Source organism: Seriola lalandi, unplaced genomic scaffold (assembly GCF_002814215.2).
Source record: "Seriola lalandi dorsalis isolate HSWRI2012SDOR001 ecotype SW California unplaced genomic scaffold, Sedor1 jcf7180002054398, whole genome shotgun sequence".
Taxonomy (NCBI): Eukaryota; Metazoa; Chordata; class Actinopteri; order Carangiformes; family Carangidae; genus Seriola; species Seriola lalandi.
The window spans coordinates 313,773-328,553 of record NW_019524951.1 but is presented as its reverse complement, the minus strand read 5'-3'; the positions used below and the strand labels follow the sequence as shown (position 1 = coordinate 328,553).

The window sequence follows — 14,781 nt, the reverse complement described above, 5'->3', positions numbered from 1 at the left end:
GGGGGGGGGGGGGGGGGGGGGGGCCAACACAAAATGTAACTGTGGCTTTCTCCCCCTTCATAGACTCAGCGGAGAATATGCGGCCCTCTAGCGACACCTGGCGGCCGCAGTCTGAGCCGGGCTGTGGAAAGCTTTGCAGCTAAAATGAGAGAAGGCCCAGAGAATAACATCGAACCAAATTTACACCCGAATTATACACAAATAACAACAAAATCATGGTTTAAAATTAGGATTAAAGGGCTCGCTTTTTTTTTTTGTTAAATAAATTCATCTGCTGGCAAAGCTTTGACCATAAATCCGGTTTAACTGTTTACACCCTTCACAGTTGGTGCTGTCACAAATCTGTCACACAAACTAGAAAAATGTGGCCTTTATTAGACGTAGTTTGTCTTTCATTTACGCGAACAAGTTTCATTTTGAATTTATTGGATTTCTTTTTCTTTTTCTTTTTTAAAAAAAAATAAATCGGCATTCATTTAAATCCAAAACGGTTAGACAAACAAACAAATAAACAAACAAACAAACAAACACTTATGCCTATGTTTGCCTATATTTTATTTATTATTGATATATCTGAACGATTTATATTAGAATTATTGCATGTTAAGATAAAAAAAATGACCAAATGTAAGAATTAAAAGTTAAAACTATTGATTATTTTCAAAAGAAAAAAATATATATTAAGTTGATTTATTTATTGTGACTCGGAAAACAGCGCGTCGAAGTAATGAACATTATTTAAGTTAAAGTATTAACGTCGTAAAATGACGTCTTTTAAATGGTTAAATGGTTTAAAATCCCTTTATTTAGATGTCAAACTTTAAAAAATTTTAACAAACGAATTTCAAAACTGATTGTGTTTTTCTTTCCTGTAAAAATAAATATTTTCGTCCCAAACTCCTGCACTGGTAATATTAACTGTCCCCCCCGTCCCCCTCCCTCCCCCCTCCTCCCTCCTGTCTGCAGACTCTCTGCAGAGTCTCAGCTCTGCTCGGCTGTGACACAGTTTGAACAGGTCACCGCCGAGATTAGAGCCCGTCGTTAACGCCTCGCTCGGATACACCAAATGCTGATTTAATGAGCTTGCATTGGGTGTTTGTCCCAGAATACCTGGTGTGCATGTGTTAGTAACGCCGCAGACTATAATCCCCGTGTTGCCCCCTCAAAACACGTGGCTTTAGGAAGAGCCTATACCTGCATTCACAAGAAGCGCTGCGAAGATCTGACTATGATTTCTTCTTTTATTCCGGTTAGATTGAACAGGTCGAAGCCTGTAAGGCCCGTATCCAGCCACATTACCACATGTAATTGAGAGAAGTTTAAGTGGAGGCCGGGAAACCGAGGAGTTAATAGCGGTGACCCTCTCGCTGTGCCTCTGTCGCTCATCATTTATCAGGCTTAAGGGGCTTAAACAGGCAGCACAGACCCACCTTTTTATTACATATCAAACCCTCTCTCCCTTATCTACATTATAGGAAATACATGCATCGTTGCCTGTTATGCGGATTTGGAAATAGAAACATGTCCAATAAAGTCGCCCTCCTCCGCTGATCAGAGGAAATATGGCTTTAGGCGCTGCACAGACAAGCCCGGCGCTTTAAGCCTTTATTAAATTGTCTTAATTCCCCCTCTCCACTTTGAAATACATATAAATTCCACTCTTGTGTTGTTTGTCCAGCGCGGGAGCGGAGGGGAATGTGAGTGTGGAGGGTTTCATGCTCCCAATATGATTAAGAAGTGGATACAATTGCAGCAGAGTTTTTTTTTTTTTTTTTTTTAAAGCATCGCTGCCTCCCAAAGCGTGTGAGCTGGTGAACTTGTGAGGAATCCGAAATAATGCCAGTGCCAGAGAGATTCAACATGAATTTAAAAAAAAAAAAAAAAAGAAAGAAAAAGAAAATCTTATCCCAGCTTACACTGAATATATCAGGCGAAACTATCTGCACAAATGGGAGCTGCTTTATTCATACAATTAATTAAAGGTGAGAAAAGAAAGAGAAAAAAAAACTTCCTTGTGAGAAGTTAGGGTATATTTAGCCTGTTTAATGCGACTTCAGTCACTCTCCTTTATTTATAGCCTTAATGAATTACATGTCCTTTAGAGGGAGCGCATAAAAACAGCTGCTGAGTCTCCACTCTGTGAAAAATTCAACCTAAAAGTTCATTTTTGTGTTAAGGGACTGAGTGCTAAAATGATTTCATAATTGGCTGCAGCAGTGTGAGATTGTATTTTTTTGTACATACACATTTTTTTTTTTGAAAGAAATGCTGGCACAGTCTTTCAGTGAAACTTCAGGGCCATGCCTAAGTTGTCTGCTTGATTCCTCCAAGGAGAGCTCAGTCAGTCAGCCTGAACGCAGCTGCATTCACATGGAGTGACGGATTTTGATATTCTAGTCACACAACAGAGTAAACACTGCTCTCCTATTCAATAAACATCATTGACAAGGTTCCATATCCAGCCATTTGAAACACTCAGCTTCACCCCATCCAGTATCAGCACTGTAAAAAAAAAAAAGAAAAAAATGAAATGTAAATAAATGAAAATCACAGTAAGATTTCTTTTTGAATGCTGATGTTTGAACATAAAGTTCTGGATATCTTTAACAACACGTCATGTACATATTGTAACTTTTTTTTTTTTCCCTTTTGTAAGTTGACTGTAATTTTGTACCTGTATTGATGATTTCCCAGTTGATGCTTTAATGTAATGCCATTAAACATTTTTAAAACTATCACTCGGTTTCTTCTTCTCTTATTTAAAATGTGTGTTTCTGCTTCAGCACATGTACACAAGCTCATTAGTAAGAACTCTCATTGAGTTATTTCTCCCTCACACACACACACTCTCACACACACACACACACACACACACACACACACACACACACACACTGACTACAGGCTAATCGAATGACTGAACCCCAGAGACAAAAACTATTCATTTGACTTATAATAATCTTGCACTATTTTTAGTGATGCTTTTCTGCAGTAACCCTCGCCGTCTGACCTCGTGCTCACTGCCGTCACAGCAGGGCACGGTCCCACCACAACAAACACTGCTGAACGTTTAAGAAAACACACACTACTGGCTTAACACAACACACACAGTATGTGTCTTACTCATGACTCCGCTTGTTTGAAATACTTGCAGAAAACAATGCAGGTAAACAAATGCAGATGGTTTGTTTGTGTTTGGGTGTTTTGTTTTTGTCCCCTTGCTTTGCTTTTTTTTTTTTTCTTCCTGTTTATGTGTTCCCATTTCCATCTCCTCTCCAATACCCCCCCCCCTACACATACACACACACACACACACACACACACAACCCCTCCTCCTCTCTCCCTCCCTCCCTCTCTCCCTCCCTCCAGTCTGGTTCTGCAGGAGTTCACATGATCAAGCAAGGTACCCAGGTAATTACCTGGCATTGTCAAATAAAGCGACCACTGATTCAAATGAGGAGTGAAGTATCAAAGACCAGCGTTGCCTTTGCAGCCACTACTTATCCACACAGGAGACAAGGAGGAGATCTGAGAGCCCGGGGACCTGCAGAGAGGCAACAACAACATTCAGCCTTCCCTTCCTAGATAAATATCACCAATAGGAGCAACAGAGCCAAACATGCCCAGGTTCACTAGTAACAGCGTATTTATTTGTATTACATATCCTACTTGTCCATTATTAGCTCGTGATATCCGCAGTGCAGCTTTAACAAGGGGGATTTTGCTATATTCAGGGACCTTCCTCGTGTGCGTCCCGCTGAGTCTCTCTCAAAGGTCAAAGGTTGGAAATTCATGAATGCGATTGTGCTCTCAAGCTGCTGCAGTCAGAGCGGTCGTGCAATGTTTCCGATCATCTTCCGCTAAGGCATTTGTTCTGTATTTATGGAGGAATAAAGAGAAGCCAGTCGCCATGATTAAAGCTGAATAGCACATTAATGTGCGGCAGAGTAAAAGTCCAAAGTCGTCAGCCTAATCAACTCGGATAACCGCAAGAATCTTTTATGATTTGAACAGTTTGTGTTTTATTTCCCTCTCGCTGAAAAGTTGTACAAACTTTTCAAATGAGCTTACACACACACACACACACACACACACACACACACACACATCACCCGTTCTCTCCCACTGCACCGCGCCATTCTGCTTTTACAGCATAATCTAATAAAGGCTATAGAGTAGTTTCTTCTGCTGTGTAATGACGCTCTTGGTTTCGAGCAGCGCTGACAACAAAGACCTTTGACACAGTAAGTGGAAGGTGATCTCAATGAGCAATGTCACTGCTCTGGAAACAGCACCTAAGAAACCTCATTTCTGCTCCCCTCACGTTCAAACTAGACAAGCGGCGTCCTGGGATTTCAGTTCGGCACAGAGAGAGTACCTGTAATTTGACTTGCCATGTCTAAATGGAAGTTGAATAGGTTACATTGTGCAACAACAAATAAAATGCTCGCATTGCTTTAGTGAGTGTTTTTCATGGTTGGAGGCGAAATAGGGTTGGTGACGATGTCTGAGTGTTTAATGCTATAAACACACAGACTTCCCTCCCTCTGGCATATGGAAGGCTCCCAGGGACACTTTGCATGTAAATATTCATAGCGTGATGGGATGGGCTATTAATTATTAAGCACAGTAAAGAAGTGTAATACTTCAGCATTTAACACATGAATCTTATTTTTTATTTGCTCCACCTGAGGACGAACATTCGGAGGCGGAACGACATTTTTCACAGAACGGCTGAAAGGCTGAAAAATGGGAGATGTGCTGGATAGTGATGACTTTTCAAGAAAAGAGAGAGGAATAATTCTCCGGTGCGCAGGAACATACATGAATAGGGGAGTTCAACTGATCACGGCACGGCACAAATCTTCCTCCTGCATCCGGAGCAGACGCGTGACCGCTGTAAAATTCAAAACGTTACTTTCCTTTGTGGAACTCGAGCACTTGCTGTGTAACTTTCCAGGTGAACTGCATCGACACACACTCCTGCAGCTCTTTCCCCCCCTGCACAGCGTTGCGGCCTGCGGCTCATGACAGACTGTCACACCGCTATGAAGCTCGAGTGGGGCCACCAGCGAGCGGCGGTTAGAGGTTCATACCTGAGCTTTCAGACACCAGACGCCTGACGACTGAGGACAGAGGTGGTCCTATATGGCTGTAAAGTCAGATAAGGGGAGGAACTGTGAATAACGAAAAGAAATCGTAATTCTACACCTAATATGGACACTGACAGTGTTGTGCTGCAGTGGTGTCATGTTTAAAAGACACTATGTTTGATTCTGAGGGGGTGGGGGTGGGGATGGGGGGGCACATTTGGATGCATAAAGCAATATTTGAGTTCTTCAATGAGTGGCTGTGGCTCTCCCTCCGAAGCAGCATGCGTTTCTGAAAGCTACAGATATGAAACAGACAGGCTTTTCAGTGACAAGCAGAAGAAGAAGAAGAAGAAGAAAAAAAAATGACCTAGATACGATCAGGTCTTTGAGAGTTCACATCCTATTGTGCCATTGACAGAAATGAGCCAGTGATCTGCATCATTTGTGTTGACATGAGTCAAAATCAAAAAGGACACTGCCAATTCTGGAGGATTCCTCCATCCCTGCAATTCAATTCAGTTCATTTATGCCCTGAAAAACTCAGCATCATCTGAGTGGAATTGAATTAACAATTTCCCTAGCTGATTTGGTCTTTTAAAACCCTCATTACACAGAAGCATTGTATATATTATCAAATCCCTCAGAGGAATATGGAACGAGGAGTCTATGTTCATCCTATCATCACCAAGTTGTAATATTATAATCAATTAGCATGGATGAACTAATTGTCCAATCTCTTACTTGCTAATTAAGCCTGGAAATATAAATGGGACAAACTAATGTACCCTGTTTTTTGTTTTTTTTTAATTTTTTTTTTTTCCTTCAAGGGGATGCACAAATTGAGCTCATGCTTTAGTTAACGTGGTCGGATTCTTCAGCGGGATCGTCAATATGTATGAGCAACATCAAAGAGCACAGATAGAAATGAGGCCTGCACAAAAGCGGAACGCATTTCAGATCCCGAATATGCAAATGAACCGGTTCTTGTTGAACTCTGGTGTTTGCATAACATCGGTTGACACAGTCTATGAGAGCTTTTCTGTGCCACTTGTGTACAGACTACAAAACACACTGTCCTTTGGGATATTTTATTTTAAAAGGCACACTAGGAGCTCTGCATAAATACACTGAATTTCAATTTCAATTTAGTGGCACAGTTCTTCCAAATTGCCGCAGCCTGAACGTCTGAAATTACATAATTTCACGTAGAGAAGGGCGTGCGTCCAATGCGGGTTGGTCGTTATCACTCAGTCACATGAATGTCATATGGAATCACTGCATGTGATGTGACATTTTGACCAAAACAAAAGGGGTGTTAACTCCAGACCGAGGCTGGCGCTGTAATGCAAAAGTTCACAAGACAACAATCAAACCCTCAAATGTGACACTCCAGGAAAATCAGTGAGACGTTTGCTTGTGTAACTGTGCACCTGAGTTTCCAGGGAGTCGCCTTTCCACCGCATAGAGCATGATTCACTAACAGAAACCAAGAAACAATAAGCCTACTGTAAACGCAGCCGGTGATCCAATGTCTTTTCATTTAAATGTAGGTATAATGACAAGGAAAAGACTTTTTTAACCCCCTTAAATAACACTATCATGTATTCAAACTGAATGTCACACTCACTGCTTTTTGTTTGTTACACAAGGCCAAAAAAAAAAAAAAAAAGGCCCAAAATGGCAGCCAACTTTTTGTTTTTGCTCTTCAGTCCTTTGTTCTGAGCTGTTGTCAAATTTGAAATTTAATACTATTTTTCACCTGACTCCATCTGTAGGAAAGATAGCCAGCATTCTCCTTTAATATTCACTGGTTGTTAATTATTTAAGGTATGTATTTGAATTATAAATATACTAGTTATACAGAAGTAGGCAAAGCAGGCATATAGCCTGAGGCCAAATTCCTCCATTACCCATTATTTTCCAGTCTGCCGTCTCCATATGCCTGCCTCCTATTCCTATGTCATCTCCAAAAACACTGAGGCATTCCTTTGTACTTACCCGCCCCTCCCCACTTTGGCCACCCGAAAAATCTCCCCCTCCATACATATGTGTGTTGCCTCCTTGAAGTAGGATGTCACACTTGTCTTAAATATAATGAATCACTATCTTCAAGGCATCCCTGGATCCCAAACACTCCCCACAGAAACCTGCCTAGTCCTCCCCCGTTTCCAGCCTTCCTACATGTCACAAATCATCCGTTGTGGAGGGCTCTCCACTAAATCATTAACATTGTCAGAAATGACTGGGCCAAGACTGGGAAGAGCCCAGAGATGCAGCCGAGGCGTGCGTACGTGTGATGGGAATATAGAATGGTAAACAAAGAGACACAGCCTCATCCTTGCTCTTCCCTTTTCCTCGCCGTTCCCCTTTGCCTCCCCTTTGTTTGTTTTTTTTCTTGTTTTTTTTATTTCACTCCTCTTCCATGGGATTTCCCAACAACAAGAAAGACGTACAGTGTGAGGAAAAAGTAAAGAAACTGTCAAAGAAGTTTTAACAACTCACGTGAAATTCTGAACCTCTTTTTCTCTAAAACGCTGCTGAGTTTTTCCCCTTTTTCCTTGGAGTTTTTCTTAAAAGCCCTTTGTTATGTACACACTGAACACAGAACTGTGCAGCGCAATATATGAGATTATGTCTCTGGGCCGTTTCGATAACAGGCATTCATGAGTCCACTGTTGAGCCGATAATCAGAAATATTACTTCTTGACTTGACTTTCTTCCTCGTTACAGAATAATAATTCTCCTGTCATACAGCATTATGGTCTGTTCCATACATGTGGTGTGTCTTAAAATGCAAGCTCCTCATGTGATGCTACTTATCTCGCTATTTCCATTTAATGCTATAGCCACACTTATACCTTACGCCTACACCACTACCTATGCTATCATCCATCAAAGGGATTACTAATTTTCCTTCAATTTCCGTTGCTCTCTTAAGAATTCTAAAGGATGATTGATAATAGATGAAGGAAAAGCACAGTGGTCCTGTTTTTAACCTTGCTCAAGTCATTAATCCGCTTTATACCCATGAAGGTAGTAAAGGAGACAATGAATTAGTCATTAAAGCACAGGTCAGTTTATTAGAATTCCTGATTGAACTGTAAAACGACTTCTCCCGGGCTGCCGGGGCGGACGGAGGAATCTGAAGAACCAGGGAGGGGTGAAAAAAAGAAGAAAAGAAGCTGAGGGAAGCAGGCAGAGGAATTCCTGCACACCAGCGTTTTTCTCTTGAAGAAAACGACAGAGGGGTGTATCGGCAGCCATTGTTCACCTGACAAAATAACGGCTAATTAGTGCACGCCGTGTGCCTCTACATAGTGAGAACAATCACGTGGCAAAGATCATTTGAAGAACGATGAAAGCACAGAAGAGATGCCGGCGTGATGGATGAGGAGAGTATACACACATAGATGTACACAGAGACCTGTAGTGACCGTTTATATGGTTCAACCGGGTGCTCTGCTTCTCTGTTGCCATGTAATGCGAGCGCTGGCTTATGTTTGTCACCATTTATTAAGTCATGAGGCTGTTGGCTCCACTCCACAGGAAAAGTTCAGACGGACTCGGATGTTTGCGGCTCCCTAAAACGGAGTAATGATCTAATGATTAGTAAGGGGGTCACGCAGGGACCCGTCTGAGAGGATGTAATGGATGGGATCAAACCAAAACATGGCGCAAAAGTTGGCACCGTTAAAACAATGGATTCAGTATGTCGCGGGGAGCGTCGGCTTTCAAAGTTTGCCTTAATTACATTCTGCTACTTGTGCGCGGAAACATAGCTGTTGAGATTTCATGTGAAAATGAACTGAAATATATTATAAAATAATGATAAACAACTTTTTTTTTTAATTTAAATCTGCACTGTATCTATTACTGCCAGAGGTTGATCACAGGAGCACTGCTCACATCAATATTCTGAAACCACTCGGCATACAAAAAGTGTGACGTTCGAGAGTTGTCGCTTGTAAACACCATCTTCCACTCCCAATAAACACATATCCCAGTTATGAGAAACCTGAGTGTGACAGCTGAGATATGCCATTATTAGCCAGCATTCTTGGTCATGTAAACATCTTACTCCATTAAATGGTGATTTTTGTGGCCCGTGTAAACTCTGTTTCCATGGCAGCAAACAGAATATTGTTTATTTATGTAAACAAGGGTGGTTGTGAATGAGATATGAAGATCAATATAAACAGCCTGTCCTAAATATGACCTAAGCACGGCTTTGCTGTTGTGGAGTACTGTGTGATCATCACGCATCATTTGCAGCAGCGTATTAAGATGGTTTTTAAATTCTGTAAAAAAAAAATTAAAAAAAGGTATTTATTTTATACCCTGCTTGAGCTGTGAGGTTGTTTTCAAACCAGTCACAGCCTGAGGGGCTTTCAAGAGCGGATTTCAGCGCGTCATGCTAACCAGGAAGGCCACTTATCACAGTGGTGGACTTCAGAGGAGCTGGCAGGGCAGTGGGGCTCTCCACTTAATGTTTTGTCTATGCCAGAAGAATCGAACTGCGTCACTTTGAGGAATGCTCGGAAACAGCCACACCAGGTGCTTTGCGCATGTGGGCGCCCACGGCCTTGACTTACACCGCGGTGATGTCTTGTTTACAGTCATGTCTACAGACTGTCATCCCAGTCTGTCTTACTCCCTAACTAAATGGAACTTTCATTTCCTGGTTTGTAAATGAGTCTCTCCCTCTGCTTTTGTTTCATATTTATTTATTCAGTTTATGTGACAGGAACAATGCAAGTTAATCAACATCTCAGCTTTCACATCACTGTAAATGTGTCAGACCCTCTTCTCTCCCTCTCCCTCTCTCCCCTCCTCTCTTCCCTCCTTCCCTCCTCTCATTCCTGCTCTCCTCTCCCTCACAGTGTAGTGGCCTCTCAGCGTAACTCCAATCAGCAAATCAGCACCGTAACTCTAATGAGTGAAATTGCTTATGAGGGGAATCTGTTTCCGATGGTGGGCCCGATGATTAATGCGCACTGACAACATGTCTTTCCTCGAGGAGCTTTGCCGGGCTATGGCAGCTGTGTGACGCCACCTCCTCAAAGATGGCCCCCTCTTCCTCTGAGAGGCTGACATCCCACAGGGAGAGGGATAAACTGGAGATGCTTCTGAGGATCGGCTGCAGAATGCACGAGAGGCTCAAGGGTTTGGGACAGCCCAGCGATGAACACTGATCATAATGGTGAAATATTATCCTTACTTTACTTTACTTAAAGTTATGATATGCCACTATGTCCCACATTAAAGTTGATGTACTGTATATGCTGCATTCACACGATGTCAGCTAAAAAGCCTGGAGGAGTTCAGACATATTATAGAGATGGTTACTCTTGTTTCCAGCCTTGTGGTTACATCATTTAAATAGATGACACGATCAACTTTTGCTTTGTTACATATTTGGAGTGGTTCGTAAACAAGTGACAGCAAATACGAACAGCTGCTTTTAAATTAGCTGAATCCATAATAGTGTGATACTGGATTTTATTTCAATGTAACTGCCAGCAATGGCGGCTTTGCAGCTATTTTATATTCCCGATATCTCTGAGTCAGAATTACAACTCAGAGGCTGACCTGAACATTTTTTCCAACCCGGTGGCTTGTAATTACGGACCGAGTGACATACCGTGAAACCAGCAGTATCTTATGCTATAATTAATATATATATATATATATATATAACCTTAGCTTCTGGGGTTGGTGAGCTACATGTTGTAGGAAGTTCATGTAGTTCTACCTCTACACTAACTATTCACATGCATTGGAAACTTAACTCAAGATAACATGTTAATGCAGACTAAGATAAATGTCTTTAGACATAATTAAAAACTGAAATTTAGGATTTAAATTTCTTTGGGAACTTTATATTAACACAGAAATACTGAGACTAGTAAAGGGCTGATTGCTAGCTGTGGATAAAAGTATAGATTGTTTGTATCCTGCTGAAAGTAAGGTGGCACTGATTGGATTTTGCAAGACTTTGGTTGCAAAAAGTTGAAATAGTTTCAATCTAATATCATCTAATAGCATCAATTTATCTGTGTAAAGATTTTGCCATGCAGTTTACAGTATATGGTGGAGATTATTTTTCTTGTAAGATATCTGGGTCTATTGGGCCATTGTAAGCAAATCATTGATCATCATTTATAATAATGTAATGTTGTATATTTTGACGGGGTTTTTTTTGCATCAATGTGAAGTATTTGCTGGATTAGCTAAAGTATTCCTGCCGCAGTTGTTTCATGCATCAACAATTTCTCAATTCATTTTCCAAATGTATTATGTCACAATTCATATTAAAGCTATGCTATTCAGTAAAATGCATATATTGTAATGCAGGATTGCATCCATACCATAGCATTATATACAGATCAGCTTTGGTTGTAACAAGTTGCATGTAAGAGTTTCATGTGATGAACCCACCACCACACACACACACACACACACACACACACACACACACACACACACACACACACACACAGTTTCATATGAGGGGACTCATGCCTCAGCTGTTCAGCTGTTTCCATTTCATCATGGGTGTATATTTCATCAGGCTCCTGTTAATGCTGAGAGATTTCTCACAACTAATGGGCATTTACGAATCTCTTATTAATGCTACATGAAATTAAAACAATGGTCCAAACAATGGCTAAACAAGTAAGATGACAGCACTGACAGTCACACTAACTGACTAAAGGCATTGGGTCAGCAGTTTGAAAAAAATACTTTTACCATACATCATCTGCAATAAAAGCGTCTTAGGTATGTATGCATGCATTCGTACTGTAACCCGTGTGTCTGTGCTGTATAGCATGTGATGAGTCTGGATTAATAAGGAGCTATTCATCTCCATACTTCACACCTCAAGAGAATTTCTTATCTACCATAACCATTCTGTAAATTACATTACACAGACTCTGAAACACTTATCCTTGGTTTGTAAGGCTCTAATGTAACATGCACCATTATCAAAGAATTTCTACCTAACGACCCAACTAACCCGAACACTTCTTTTCTCATTCCAAGCTTGCAGATGAGATGAGACCCCACTGAGCCAATGAGCTTCAACAAAACTGACTTGATTGCCAGGGCTTTAGCGTCAATGATCCTAGAATAACAAGGAGCATATTGTACCATCAGCACAGGGCTGCACAGCCAGGCCTGTTCCAGGTTAACAGGCTCTCAGATTCCTGGGCTCAATGATGGAGGTAATGACATCCTCATGATCCAGCAATACAGCTGAATATTTAGCCATATGGACAGAGGGGAAGAAAACCACCGAGCAGAACAACTGGACATCTAACACATTCAAATAATGTGTAAAATTACCTTTCAATTAGAAATAATGGAGGTAATATAAAACTTAAGTCACAGTAAATGATGAAAGATTTTTATATCATATCCTCTAGCTGTTTAATCTTTTTAAAGGGTCAAAGGGTGAATGTGCAGTAAAAAAAAACAAACAAACTATAAAGTTATCAAAAAAACACACAATAGACAATATTTAGTAGGACTGTCCCCTAAAAGTGCATCAGTCGATAAAACCCCGAGTCAGCTACTGCTCAGATAGCCTCAGCTCCACTGTCTGGCTAACAACACTGCTGGCATCCCGGCAGAGGACACACTCTGCCATGTGGTAGGTTTTCAGAACTGAGCTCTGAACAATAACTTACTCTGACCGTGTGGAAACGATAAACACAGACATACAACTGTGGGTTTTTCATCAATACCTGAGAGCTGTTACAGGAAAACAGTGTGGGGCTGAACTGACACATGTGCAGGGGAGTGAATGACACATTTCTTCTATTTTTAGATCAGGTGTAATGAACAAAAGATTGATTATAAAAACAAACACAAACACAGACACTCATTCAAGGACACACACACACACCTGGAGTTACAAGTAACAAATCTGAGTCAATTCTGAAAATTTGGAGTGGTGGACAGCCCTAATATTTAGATCATGAGTGACTAATACCAAAAAATTAACAACCATAAATGTGCTTTAGCGTTGTGTCTATGAGGCACATTTACAGTATCTGTTTGCAAGCAAGTCATTATCACAGTGAGACCACTGACACTGCTACGCATCCCTGTCAATATTTTGAGTGGAGCAGCAGTACTTTACACAACTCTATATGAAGTGGTTTGACACTCCTACTAATTGTGTGTGACTGTTATCAAGCATGGAAAATCCATTTCTTAACATTTCTGCCGTAAAGACACCTTGTCAGCCTGTCCCTGCCAGATGCCACAGTGGTGGCGAATGAGTGAAGGAAAAAAAAAAAAAAAAAAAGCTTATTTTGATTATTAAGATATGATTGACACATAAACAAAGAACAGTCATAGTGCTTTGTGCATTTGTTTTTAATTTTCCACAAGTTTTTAATCACAACATATGACATCTGTCACAGGGAGGCCTCTGATGTGAGTGGGATGGAGAAAAAAAATACCACACATGTGGCTCTATTTGCGGTGAATGCATTACAGTATGTTTATGTATGGCTTCATGCATGGGTGCATAGACAACTGCTTGCACATGTACACTGTATATTTAAATAAAGCTTGTATACATCTACATGTTGTACCTGCTATATGTATAGGAGCACATGCATGTGTACCTGGGTTGCCGCAGAGAGTACAAAAGAAAGGTAGCATTATCATTGCTTTACATATCTGCCTGTCTGCTACCACCACTCATAAGCTTAGTCCCTGTCGCTAACCGCCTTGGGAGTTCAGATAATGTTCCTGGGCTGGCAGAAGACAGGTTGATAGCTGTCAGGGACAGAAGCAGAATAAATGACAGGGTTGCATTGGGGCGCCTCTAAGGCGCATTAGGGACCTCAGGATCCCAATCCCCAAACACGGGATGAAGAATCATTTTGTCACAAAGGCACAGGGTCGCCCATCACTGTCTAATGCATGCCTTGATTAATCACAGGGATGGATCAACATTATGTCCTATTCAGGGTGATGCTTAATTGCCTCCGCCATCCAACTCATCCATTGCCCTTAATGACTGTGCGTCTGCTTCCCTGGACACATGGTTAGTCTGGTGGACTGTAGCTTAGCAGGACAGGACCCCCTTAGACATCATCACCAGCTGAGAGCTCACCCTCTTCCAGACACCTTTACCTCCCCCTAACCGCGAATATGTGGATAAATGGTGCCGGCTTCATCGCCCGTAGCCCTGTGTTTATATTCACAGCAGAATGTCTGCAAGTGTTAATGTATGTAGATTTCATTTCTGATGAGTGATTATTTGACTGCTCATTTTGCCTGTGATTTATGGCACGTTCTCTATCTCCTGACTGCAGTGCCACTCTTATCTTTAATAAAAGAGATGAGGACATTAATCAGGTTTTGTTGGCGGCCCTTACTAAGACATTAAATGTATTGTATGGGGTAAGTAAACACGCTTCACATCCTTCTCTCACACAGACGAGAGAGAGAGAGTGAGAGAGTGAGGGAAGGAGAAGAAAGGGGAAAAAAAAAACCCTCATTATATTTATCATAATTTCACATCTGCTGTTTTTGAAGCAATGTACCATGAGCCCATAAAGTGTATTACAACTGTGCATAAATTCAACTGATTTGTGGCTGGAGTAGCTAATTCCTTGAGTACATTTTAGAAAAACAAGCACTGAGCCCTGAAATTGCAATTCCATAA

The 14,781-nt window shown here is 41.2% G+C and overlaps 1 long non-coding RNA gene across 1 annotated transcript in view; it reads left to right on the top strand.

Annotated features, from left to right (window-relative positions):
- LOC147818924 (uncharacterized) overlaps positions 1 to 2,735 on the top strand; it is a 6,272-nt gene extending 3,537 nt beyond the window's left edge. Inside the window, exon 2 of the long non-coding RNA XR_015437470.1 lies at positions 64 to 2,735. This is a non-coding gene — a long non-coding RNA (uncharacterized LOC147818924). The remainder of the gene's footprint in view (positions 1 to 63) is intronic.
- The last annotated feature ends 12,046 nt before the right edge of the window (positions 2,736 to 14,781 follow it).